The following is an 11,814-nucleotide window of genomic DNA, read 5'->3' as shown; positions in this document are numbered from 1 at the left end:
ATGAACAAGAGTGTGTACAGTTATCAACATGGTGTCTTTGTAAAAGGTGCTAGTTCAAAGACACTGGACAGAATAAAACAGTAAATTCACGTGATAGAGACCAAATAATAAGCTAAAATAAAGACAGATGGCAGAAGGCCATTGAAAACTAGCTCAGTTATGGTATTCACAACTTGACTCCCTTTTGCTGGATACTAAAGAGAGAGGTAGCATGCAGAAAATGAAGAATCAGAGAGACTGGGAAGCAAAGGAAATCAAGTTCTGTCACTAACTACATAAGTGGCCTTGGGCAAGTGACTTGTCCTCTCTGAGTTCTAATACCATAAGGTTGAACTAAAAGATTCCAAGGACCTCTCTAGCTTTGACCTTCCAGGAATCACTCTATTACCAGGGCATGTGTGAAAATGTGAGTGTGGGAAATGCTAATGCTGTGATTAAGCAAAGCAGCCTGGAATGAAACAGAACAATGGGGTGACAGGAGCCCTGGAAACAGAGGTGGGAAATATAGCTGAGAGAAGAAGAGAATGAAGAAATTAAATGGGGTTCACGTTAATCTTGGGTAAAGCTACAAGACATCAGGGAGGCAAAGGAAGGGAGCCTGGAGCAGGATGGTACCAATCCTGGACATGGTATTAACTTATTGTGTAGCAGCCTGGCTATTCATCAGCCTCGTTTTCTCACTGGCAGAATATACCTCAGAGCCCTGTGTGTTCTGGCCTCAGCTGTCCCCTCTCCAACCTTATCTCCTGCTTCTTCCTCTCTCAGGGTGCTGCTCCAGCCACACTGCCTTCTTTTTTCCTTTTTCTCCCAAACATCCGCTTTTCTCTCAGCTGAAAATGATCTTCCTCCTCAGAAAGGCCAGTCCTTGGCCACTTTTTAATCCTTTACCCCTGCTTATCTTTCTAACACCTATGAAATGACAGATAAAATAACTCATTTTATATCACCCCCACTAAAATGAGTTTCATGAAGGCAATCTGTTTTGTTCACTACCATATCCCAACTCCTATAGTAGTAATCAGGCATTTGTTAACTGCATGGATAGGTGAACTACTGATCCCTAAGGTCACTTTCATTTCTGGCATTCTATAATTTGTGGGCCTGTAGAGCTAATAAACATCTCAGAAGTTCAAGCCTGGGTGACCACAGGTCTAACATGTCCTTTTTGCTCTAATTTTTGATATTTGCTTTGCCTTGGTGGATCTTCAAAACTCATCTCCAAATGTGCACACATCCTAAAACATAGCTATACACATACACAAATAGACCAATATATATCACTTAATTCAAGAACTGCTATTATATGCTATGTGTGAAACATAATACACACACAATATTTCCTTAGCCTGGCATATTAGGCCTAACACAGTTTAGCCCAACTTACTTTGATAACTTTAACCCTAACCACACTCCATTCCTGAAATTCTACACTCTGGCTATATTGGACTGTTTCTGTTTCTCTGATACACACATGGAAGCTACGTCTTTGTCCTCACCCGTCTCTTTGCTTGGAAGCTGCAGTTGCCAAATAAACACAACTGTCAAATATCCCATCTTTGAAGTTCAACTCAAATAGCATCTCTTCTGTGAAGCCTTCCTTGATCTCTCAGGTAGTTAGTGTCTCCCTCCTGCATGTTCTCAAAATGCTCCACATGCTTCCATTATATTCATCATCACTGTAGTCTCTTTACTTACTTTATCTGCCTGTCTTCCTCGATCAACTATGGGCTCCAAAGGCCCTGACCATGTGTTTGCCTTCTCCTTACTTCTAAAAATCTATCCCTGGTGCCTGGAACAAATGTTTATCAAACTGGAATGTTTATCAACTAAGAATGCTTCCTAATCCTCACTGGCAGACTTGATCAGGAGGTTCACCCTTCATGCTTATCCAAAAGTTGGTTTCCGTAATATTTCTACCCACTAATATGAACTCCTATGGAATAGAGAACCTCAGGGAAGACTGGGCTGGAGAAGAAGCTAGGGGGAAAAAAAAGAGAGAAATAGTCTTTGTAGAGCCTTAAATGTCATGCTAAGGAGACTGGATTTATTCTAGAGGTTTTATGAGCAGGGAGTGATAGGAATAAGATCTATATCTTAAAACTCACAGAGACGGGAGGTTATATTTCAGGGGCAAAGACTAGAGGTGGGGAGATGAGTTAGTTGACAATTAAAACAGTCTCAGTGAGAAATGATTAAGATCTGGCCTTGGGTGGTAGCAATGGGGATGAGAGAAGGGCAAAACATGTTCGGAGACAAAACCACATAACGAAAAGCAGTTACCTTTTTACCTGAGTAGAACTCTGTACTCAAAACACACTTTCTCCAAATGGAACTCTGTAACCTCTTTGCATCCAAGGTGACCCTGAGGGTAACCAGAAGCAAGGGAAAAAACCTCTTCAACCAGGGAAGAAGCAAGTCTATGATTAGCAAAATAAACAAGCTCCAGGCCAGTGAGTAGAGACAAAGGAGAAAGCACAAGATCTTGTTGATGTCTGCTACCTACAGAAGCTTCAGCAAAGAAGCTAAGTCTGTATCCTGAGCGAAAGGTGCTTTCCAGGGTTGGGACAGCTCTAGCTGGCTTTAATATAAGAGGCCTCTGACCATTTTCAGTAATGACATGTTAAAGAAAATTATCCAAAACTTGGAAGTAAAGCAAAAAGATAATTGTGTAACCTTTTAAAGTCATGTTAGAACATTTTTTAATATGCATCTAAGAGTCATCTGATACTCCTGGAGTATGAAAGTTTGTTTGACTTACTGTTAACAAATGGTTAGAGCCCAAATATTTTAAAACTCTACAAAGTTAGAGGTTAATGTGCAGAAAACTGAGAAGGTACAATTTTTTTTAAGCAGAGGGGATAATGCCAAAGGTTACATTTTCATTAGGACATTAATTTTGGATCTAAATTAGCAATCTAATTTCAGCTATCCTTTTTCCACTAACAACATAAATCTCCTTTCTCAGTTATTTCCTTTCTGCTGATTTCCACACTAAGGAGTTAAAAACAAAATTTGACACATGCTCATCATATGTTTGAGAATAATGCCGACACAGTACGTACATCCACAGGCCTGTCTACCTCAGAGGAACCTACTGCTAGGAATCAAGAGAAGCCTAATATTCAGACACAGGGTGTTAGTGAAGTGGAACAGGTGATCACTTATGAAATGACATAATGACATAAAGCTCAGTGCAGTAGACAGGGCACCAGGCTAAGAGTCAGGAGACCTACCATTAATTCACTGTACAAACTTAGAGGCATATTACTTTCTGCCCCTTGCTGGGTCTCAAATTTCATAATTATAAAACGGGAGTAGGTCTAGGTCAGTGTCGTTTCACAAACTGTGTTCCTGGGAACCTTGCAGGTTTAAGGTAGATGCCTTAGGGGCATTCAGTGACTTAGTGCCGATAAGGGGGAGGTTGGAATGGTGGGCTCTGGCCTCTTCTTCCTACCCCCACCTTCACTTCAAACAGAGCAGCTGTTTTAGATGTTGACTTATGTTTAAAAAAAGGGTTCCTCTGTAAACTTGATGACATTAGTTAAGGACCCCCCTCCCACTCTGACATTCTTAAATTCTGTCATTTTATGGCAAATGATCCTGGGGAAAATGCAGAGCTAAGAATATCTCTTCTTACTCTATGCCTAAAAATATACCATTAGAAGAGGGTCTCATTAAGAAAGCCCTAGCAGTTGAGTAGGAATGGGTGAGGAAGGAGACAAACGGGCAGAGGAGGGCTCAGACAGGGCAGAGACTAAGGGCCTATCCCTTCTGCAATTTAGGACTGGGTAGACCCATGCCAAGGGCAGAGCCCTCTCAGAGAGGGCTTAGACTCACTGACCTTATCATGACTAAGGATTTGGACTCTAGCCCCTGGATCTGCCACATAAAAGCAAGTAGTACCTTCAGATTCCTCACAGTAAAATCTCTGCAAGTAAAGCACTTTATAAATTGAAAGGTGAGTACAAATTTGAGGACTTATTAGAACAAGCCTTTTTCTAAATCTTTTACGTGTGTATGTCTTCTCTCTTGCCAGCTCCCTGAAGGAAGTTCATCAAGCTTGAGATGTATAGACCTTTTCTCTCTCCTTCCCTGCACCTCAAGAACTGGGGATACAAGTAGGGGTTTATTGCTTGAAATAGTTCCCTCATTCAACTTTGAAAATAACAGGTACACTTTTTACTAGGGACTCAGTGTTCCATGATGAAGATGGACATGTGACCTCTCACTCAGTGCTTAGATCTCTGGACCGCACGCCTGAGTCCTACGGAAGTCGGTTTGAGGCAGGGCTGAGCAAAAACTCATGAGAAAATGCACTGAAGGCATGGAAGATATTCCCATTATACTAAAGCTACCCCACCCCTTCCCAGGCACTCCTGAACACTCTACCCTCCTGGAAGGCATGAGGCCAGAGAGGCAGTCTAGTACTCAGGAAAGAGTTTACTATACTAAGTGTATGGGGTCTATGGGATCAGAAGGACCTGAATTCAAACCTCAGCTCTTTCAATACTACATATGTGACCTCAGGCAAATCATTTACTTCACTGAGTATGACCTTTTCCCTCTGGAACTATTAATAAACTTAATGAGTTAAAAAGATTAAGGGAGATACTCAATTTAAAGCACATATCATGATACCTGGCACATAGTAGGTAGGCACTCAATTACTGTTACTTCCACCAAGAGGGAAAAGAGAAATAGCAAAAGACAACTGAATGTGATTCACGTAACAGGTAGGGAGGACTTGGGGACAAACCCTAGCCAGCAGCAGATCAGAGCTACGAGTGGCTCAGAATGGGAATGGGCTGATTTGGAGAGTCTGTTGTGCTATTCTAAGAGCATCTGGATCCTGTTCCAGCCAAAGTAAATCAAACAGGAGTGCTTATGGAGCGCTTGTTTCTAAAACAAGTACAGGCTGTGTTATTGACACACGCCACAGGGGAATTGAGAAGGCTGTTGGCAGAGATGTTAAGAAAGCTGACATGCTTTCAGTTCCAATTTTTCTAGTACCTACATGTGGCTACAACTGACCTTGGCTCTAGAGGAGAAGAAAACCCTAGACTTAAGACACAAAACTCTGAGCAGGTGACTTCACCTCTCTCGCTTGTTTTTTTTTTTTTTTTTCCTCCTCCTCCAAATAATAATTCTCTATGTGCCTATTATCAACATCCTAATTTTCAGATGATGATACTATGTCTCAGAGAGATTAAATTAGTACTGGCAGGAATCTAAATTCAAGGTCTGCTGTCAAATCCTGTAGTCTTTTAACTCTGCTGCATTACCTCTTGGTGTTAAATAAGGGAGCTGGACCAGGTGAACCAAGGCATTTCTCAACTTGAAAATTTATGATTCTTAGTGGCCTGAAATTGTGGTTTCAAGAGCATTCTAAATTCTCTAGGGCTAAACAAAGGCTGATTGGTTAAGTAGGCTTCTCATATAAATGAAATCCTCAATACCAAGGGCAAAAGCTGGGGTACAAACACAACTTGAGAACCAGAAGAGAGTAGACAATAAAATTTTAGAAAGCCCTGAAGAGGTCTTGGACTAATTCATTTTACAGGTGGGACTATGGAGGCTCAGAATGAGAAATAGCTTAGATAGGAATACCCAGAAAGTCGGTAATGGAGCACAAACTAGATTCTATGTCTCATGGTCTCTCTCATACCTGCTATCTACTCAGTCTCCAACCTTCCAGGACATTCTGATCTTCTCTTTGATATTTATTTTCCAAATGCTGGATGACAAGCAAGTCACTGCCCCTGTAGCAAACTCCCAGACACTGCCGACATCTTCTCTTTGTAGATAATGACTCTTTCTTTACAACTGTCCCTGGTGTAGCCTTAAGCAGGACTGAGGATGAGGCTTCTTCTTTGGCCCCCTCCTTACTTTCTTCCCCCTCCTGACTCTTTGATGCCCTTGAACCACAGACCACTGTGCCTTTGGAGGCAAAGAACTGGAAGGGACATCAGCAATTATAAATCAACCTTTGATCTCATTCTTTTATTTTTTAGATCTGAGGGAAACTGAGGCCCAGAGATATTAAATGCTTTCCCAAGGTTGAGTTAGTAGAACAGGGTTAAGAGCCTAGGTCGCAATACTCACCTTCTATTACAATCTGACACTGAAACACATGGTATCAGAACTCATTTCAATTACCAATGGCTGAACACCAATCCAGGCCAGGTATTTTTCTCCTCATCTCCTATTAGTATCACAATAACCATATAAGCATTATTATTCCCATTTTGCAGATGAGACAACTACAGCTCAGAGAGATTAGTCATATAGGAAATAAATGCCAGAGCAAGGACTCAAACCTCTGGCTTTAAAGCCACCTCTCTATCCCTAGTATCATGGCCTAAGAGATTAAATACTATATACGACAGTGGAAAAGATGTAGTTAATTAATATTTCCAAAGATCATTTATACTATAAGTGACTTCTGTCTCTTGCCCTATGCACTTAGACCAGTAACTCTTAACTGATTATGCTAATTGGGGAGATGGAGAATGGTATAAAGGTATGGGAAGAGTAGAGACAGATAATATAAAATGACAGATAATTCAAGTCTATGGCCATGCCACCCTGAACACGCCCGATCCCGTCTGATCTCAGAAGCTAAGCAGGGTCGGGCCTGGTTAGTACTTGGATGGGAGACCACCTAGGAAGACTGGGTGCTGTAGGTGTAAAAACAAACAAACTATATGAATGTGTATATTTGATAAGAATAAAAAGTAAAAATGCACTTAAAATAAAGAAAAACATACCTTGCCTTAGAAGGGTTTATCTAGCAATGTTATTTACCACAGTAACAGACTAAAGAACTAAAATTACATGATCCAAAATGACAGATAATTCAAAATAAGCAATTTCTCCTTTTGTGTTAATATGGTCTTTTGCAGAATTGTTTTGTTTTGTTTTTCTGCATCTGCCCCATCGTAAGATCATAAGTCCCCTTTATTCATTCATGTACTACTCATCTCAGGGTTCTAGCACCAGTTGCTGACAGACCTTGGTTTCCTGATCTATTATTTCCCAGTTTCTCAGCTTAGATTTTTGATTTCTTGGCTTTAACCTTAGGCTCAGGATCCTACTTCTCTGCCATAGCCAATATCCTCAGAACTGCCCTCTAGTTGATCTGATGACCTACAGGACCTATCAGCCTCTCTTACGTCTGGCCTGCTGGTCCAGTGGGACAAAAAGAGCCTCCTTAGTTTCAATGAAAACTGACGAAGAAAGGAGGGGACACAGGGCCCAAGGGGACCCAGAGCCCTTTGCACACTATTCCTTCCTGACAAGTATGCTGGGCCTTATTGTTTTTCTGTGACAGCAACTCTCAAGAAAAGCCAGCTGTTTCTGGAACCAAAATAAAAAATGTGGGCAAAATTCCTGGGTGGGGAGAGAACAAGGACAGCTGCTTCTTATGTGAGCTGCTCTAATAGTCTCCCTCAGATTGTCTCAACAGAATTCTCTAGGGGCCATCGTATGATTATACTGGCAGACAATGACAACCTCCTGTCTTACTCAGCTACAAAGTCTACTTTGGTCAGATATCATCCCCTCACTTTGAAGGGTGCTGATGCACTGCTACTGCTCTGAGACCTTCTCAGACTCTGTTCCAGGTCCCTATCATGATAAGTATCTAACAGTTTTAAACAGCATTTATCTGAAATGTGACTTACACAGTAGGCTGGGTAGAACTGTTCCTTGTTTATAGATAAGGCAACTAAAGGCTACAGATAAGTACTCAGCAAGCCCAAGCACTGCTCAGAGCTCTTGCCACTTCAATGAGATTTATATTTAAGCCTATTTCTTTAATCAATGCTTAGAATGTCAGTCATTAACAGGCAACACAGGTATTCTACAAGGCTTCCAAAGCCATCTTTATCTCTGAAGTCTGTGAAGTGGGCAGCTATCTCGAGCTCTCTATCAGGCAAAATCTACTCAGAAGCCTAGGGAAGCTCTGGCATTCCATGTATGCCCTGACTTCCTGCTGCACTGCTTCCATCACCTACATGAAGCTCACGCCTGCCCAGTGCTGACAGGCAGGCAGGGTCCAGGCTACCCAGTACTAAGGATCTAGCCCTAGTCTCCTCCTTGTTGGTAAGGAATATACTAGAGACCACTGTCTCCCTCACTGTTTCTGAGTTAGCCCTCTTTGAGGCTCCAGATACTTCTCCAGCGACTACTACATTAAGAGAAAACTGATAGCCACATGTCAGTCAAGCCTGAAGGAAAATTTTGTTTGGGCTGCACAGAGCTTTAAAAAAAAAAATTAATCCTTAAGAAACTAGAGAAAGAAGGGAAAACTAAACAGAAAGCAAACTGAAGTTAGGAAATAATAAAGATTAAAGGAATCAATGGAATAGAAAAAAATGAAACCAAAACTTTGTTCTTTGAAAAGATCAACAAAACTGACAAACCTTTAGTAAGATTGGCCAAGAAAAAAAAGAGAAGGTATAAATTGCCAAAACCAGGAATGTTAAATCTATTTTTCACCACTGGAATGCAAATTACAAGAGAGAAAACTACTTTCTTCACTGCTACATTTCAAACACTTAAAACTGCCTATGATAGACACTCAGTAGTCACAAATGAATGAATGTCTTTAAAAGGAAAATTTTATATAGGAGAATGAATAAAGGGGAGTAGTGGGCGAGGACCACTAACCCAAGAGCCTGAAAAAGACCAGCGTTTTAGATCACAGGAAAGAGCCAGCGTAGGACAATAGAAAAACTTGGTTTTCTAGAGCAAGACTCTTCTGGGTCCTAAGCTTAGCTCTTCCAATCACTCCCAGTGTGCCCCTTCTCTAAGTCTCAGTAATTTCTAAAATAAGAATATCACCACCTAACTCCTAAGTTGCTATGAAAATGAAATCGATTTATGTAAAGCATTCGGTAGCACATAAATAGTAGACACTATAATTAATTTAACATTTTCTGATACCTTTGGCCTTTAATAGAATCCTGGACCTACCTTAAAAATGACCTAGGCCCACCTTACTAAAGCACAGACATGTCTGTAGGGCTGTTCTCCTAACTTAAATGGCCTCCATACTCATTTTAACTTCTTATCATTCCTTTCACCCCTCCCTACTGTTAGCTCTCAGCTCTCACCTCTATCTGCTGTTGATATAGCAGCTCCTCCCCACTTTTTTATATGCTGCTTTTAATCTTATGGGGGGTTTAGAATCTAGATTGCTAAGCCTGTTACAACAACATGTAAAAGTAAGGATAAATTAGTGCTGTGCAAAGGCTTAAGGATAAAAATGACTTGCTTCCTTCTTGTTTTTTAGTTAGGCTCTAGAAAATTTAGGATGTTAGGTAAATAAGATACTATATATAGATATCAGTATATTACATACTTTTTTTTTACACAGAATCATTCATATTTTAAAATATAGTTAATAGTGGAACTTCTTCACATGGCAATTGTTACATGAATAAGAAGGTCCAAACTTGGCACCCAGGACATGGAAAATCCAGAAGCTATAAAATTTTTGATTAACCAGACAAAAAGAGGTAGCAGCAAGAGTCTGGAGATTCAGAGTAGGAGAGAAGGTTGATGAACCAAGAGCACCAGGAAGGAGACACTCCTCTGTACATCTTCAAGAAGACAGGGAAGAACAGAACGTCCATTATTAGAGTGTGAAAAGAGTGGCCTATATCACTGGCCAAGGACAAGAGAGAGATGGTGGAAAAACATGGCCTCTGATAGGATATAAGGCTACAGAATAAGTGCTTTTTTCACTAGCAGTTGGAGGGTGGGAGGTTGGGGTGGGCAGGGAACCTAGGGAGAATAGGAATAGCCTTCCTCTTCTAAGATGACGGCAGGGAACAAGGCAACATCTCAGCGGAACTAGTCAGTGAGTGCAGACACATGCTGAGATGGGCTCTTGAAAACTGCTTTAATATCTGTGCTGGCAGTGGCCTTGGAGCCAGGCTACGTGAGTGCATTTAAACCTGCACTGTGCAGCCCACATGCTGCAAATCATGGCTGCTGGTGCTGCTTGGCTTTGTCTCTGTGCCCTGGAATCCTTACCCTTGTGGAAAGATTGAGCTTTGGGTAGAGCCTGCAGAAGAAGGAGAGGAGAAGGGCATGGGAGAAGATTTGCAGCACAAATTTCCAAAGAAAAACTTCTCTTTTACCTTTGGGGATTGGAGTGGCAAATAGGTCAGGGACTGAGCTATCAGGGATACTTGGAATGCTTTCTTCTCACTTTCTCTCATTTTGGACATGCTGCATTACAATTTACAAAGCTTTCTGACTTGCATTTCTCATTTGATTCTCTACAACATCCTGCTTGGTTGGCATACACACAATAAGACATGTGGGGGTGCAAGGAGGCACTCCGATTTTATAAAGAGGAAAATGGACATTGCCCAAGGGCAAATGTTGAAAGAGAAAATAAAAACCCCTATTTCCCAAATCCAATCCAGCTCTCCAGGTCCGTCTGTGCTGGCCCAAGTGTTTAAAGGATCTCATATGTTATAGGTGTTTAGCCTGGGCCTCTGCCTGCTTGAAGATTCTTCCTATCTTTGAGCCTCTTGGCTCCCTCACTAGAAACTCCATTGCTCATTAGAGAACCCCAACTCCTGCCTGACCTGCTAGGCCCCTCAAATAACTAGACCTCTTTCCCAAATCCCTAAGGAAATCTGTCTTCTTGAATTTAACAAGAAAAATCAGAATTCTAAGAAGATTAGCAGTCCAAGGAAAGCCTGCCAAGTCAGGGAGAACAATGGTATTTACAGTTAGACTGACCTGGGTTCTAACATCAGCTTTATAGATTCCTGGGTGTGAACCCTAGGCAAATTATTAAGCCTCTTGAGTCTCGATTCCTTCATTTATAGAATGGTGTTTTGTCTCAAGTAAATAAGAGCCATAACATAATTGGTCCTTAATGTACTGATTTCCCTTCCCCCTTCCCATCTCACTGTCTGCAGTTTTCCCTCTAAAGCTTCCCCTGACTTCCCCTCCACATGGTCCCACTCTATCACTCCACCCTCACCATACTGCTCGTGATCATATTTTTCAGGAGTGATAAAACTACAGAATTTTCTGAAGCTGACCTATGGGCTTGGTGGGTTACAGTCAAGACTGAAATCAGGGAAGTCTCTAAGGGCTATGAGGTCATATTGAGAGCTTGTGGAAGGATGATTTTAGCTGCCAGGTTCAGGATATCACCATCTCCCAGCCCAGCAAAAAGCAGCTGGCAGAAGCCAGAAAGAATTGAGCCTGTTTGCCTTATTCATAGAGAATGATCCCAGATTCTCTTGTGGCAGCCCTAATAAACCAAGTTCAGTTCTCTCCGTACAGGAGGCTACCTATGCCAATCTCTTAGACATGGAATAAGAGACTAATCACCTGTAAGTTATCTGTACTAAGGGTAAAAATAAGTCCCAAACCAGTTACTCTGTATCTTGGCCCAAGCTTGCCCAGAGTTTGCCCAGGCACCCTCACTCACCAAGGTTGAGCTCAGTCAGTGATTTCCTCTTCAGCAATTTCCTCTGGGAAAAGGGCTCACCTATAAAAGAGAAGAAGTCAATCAGGGTCTTGCTCAGAACTTAGGTAGGTGCAGGCATTCAAAGTTCCTGTCTTCACATGTCTTGTGTCCTAGTAAAAAATAGGTTAATAATTAAATATATAATTTCAGGTTGTGCTAAGTGCTATAAAGGAAAATGAAGCAGAGTAAGGGAAGAAAGAATGGCAAGGAGTAAGAATGAGGTCTACTTTAGATAAAGTGGTCACAGAAGGCTTCTCCAAGGGGTAATGACTGGACAGAGACCTCAGTGAAGATCAGGGGTAAGATCTGCG

The 11,814-nt window shown here is 41.5% G+C and overlaps 1 protein-coding gene and 1 non-coding gene across 4 annotated transcripts in view; one reads left to right on the top strand and one right to left on the bottom strand.

Annotated features, from left to right (window-relative positions):
- RALY (RALY heterogeneous nuclear ribonucleoprotein) overlaps positions 1 to 11,814 on the bottom strand; it is a 72,911-nt gene that overhangs the window by 31,712 nt on the left and 29,385 nt on the right. For all 3 annotated transcript variants that reach the window (XM_006921732.3, XM_006921731.3, XM_006921733.3), the window contains one exon: positions 11,465 to 11,524. The gene's annotated coding sequence lies outside the window, so the exon portion shown is untranslated. The remainder of the gene's footprint in view (positions 1 to 11,464; positions 11,525 to 11,814) is intronic.
- LOC112471282 lies at positions 6,568 to 6,686 on the top strand. The gene has a single exon (XR_003043233.1). It is a non-coding gene; the product is annotated as a 5S ribosomal RNA (ribosomal RNA).

This window comes from Pteropus alecto, unplaced genomic scaffold (assembly GCF_000325575.1).
Source record: "Pteropus alecto unplaced genomic scaffold, ASM32557v1 scaffold45, whole genome shotgun sequence".
In the NCBI taxonomy this organism is placed as follows: Eukaryota; Metazoa; Chordata; class Mammalia; order Chiroptera; family Pteropodidae; genus Pteropus; species Pteropus alecto.
Note: the sequence above shows the minus strand (reverse complement) of the source record. Positions and strands in the feature narration are given on the sequence as shown.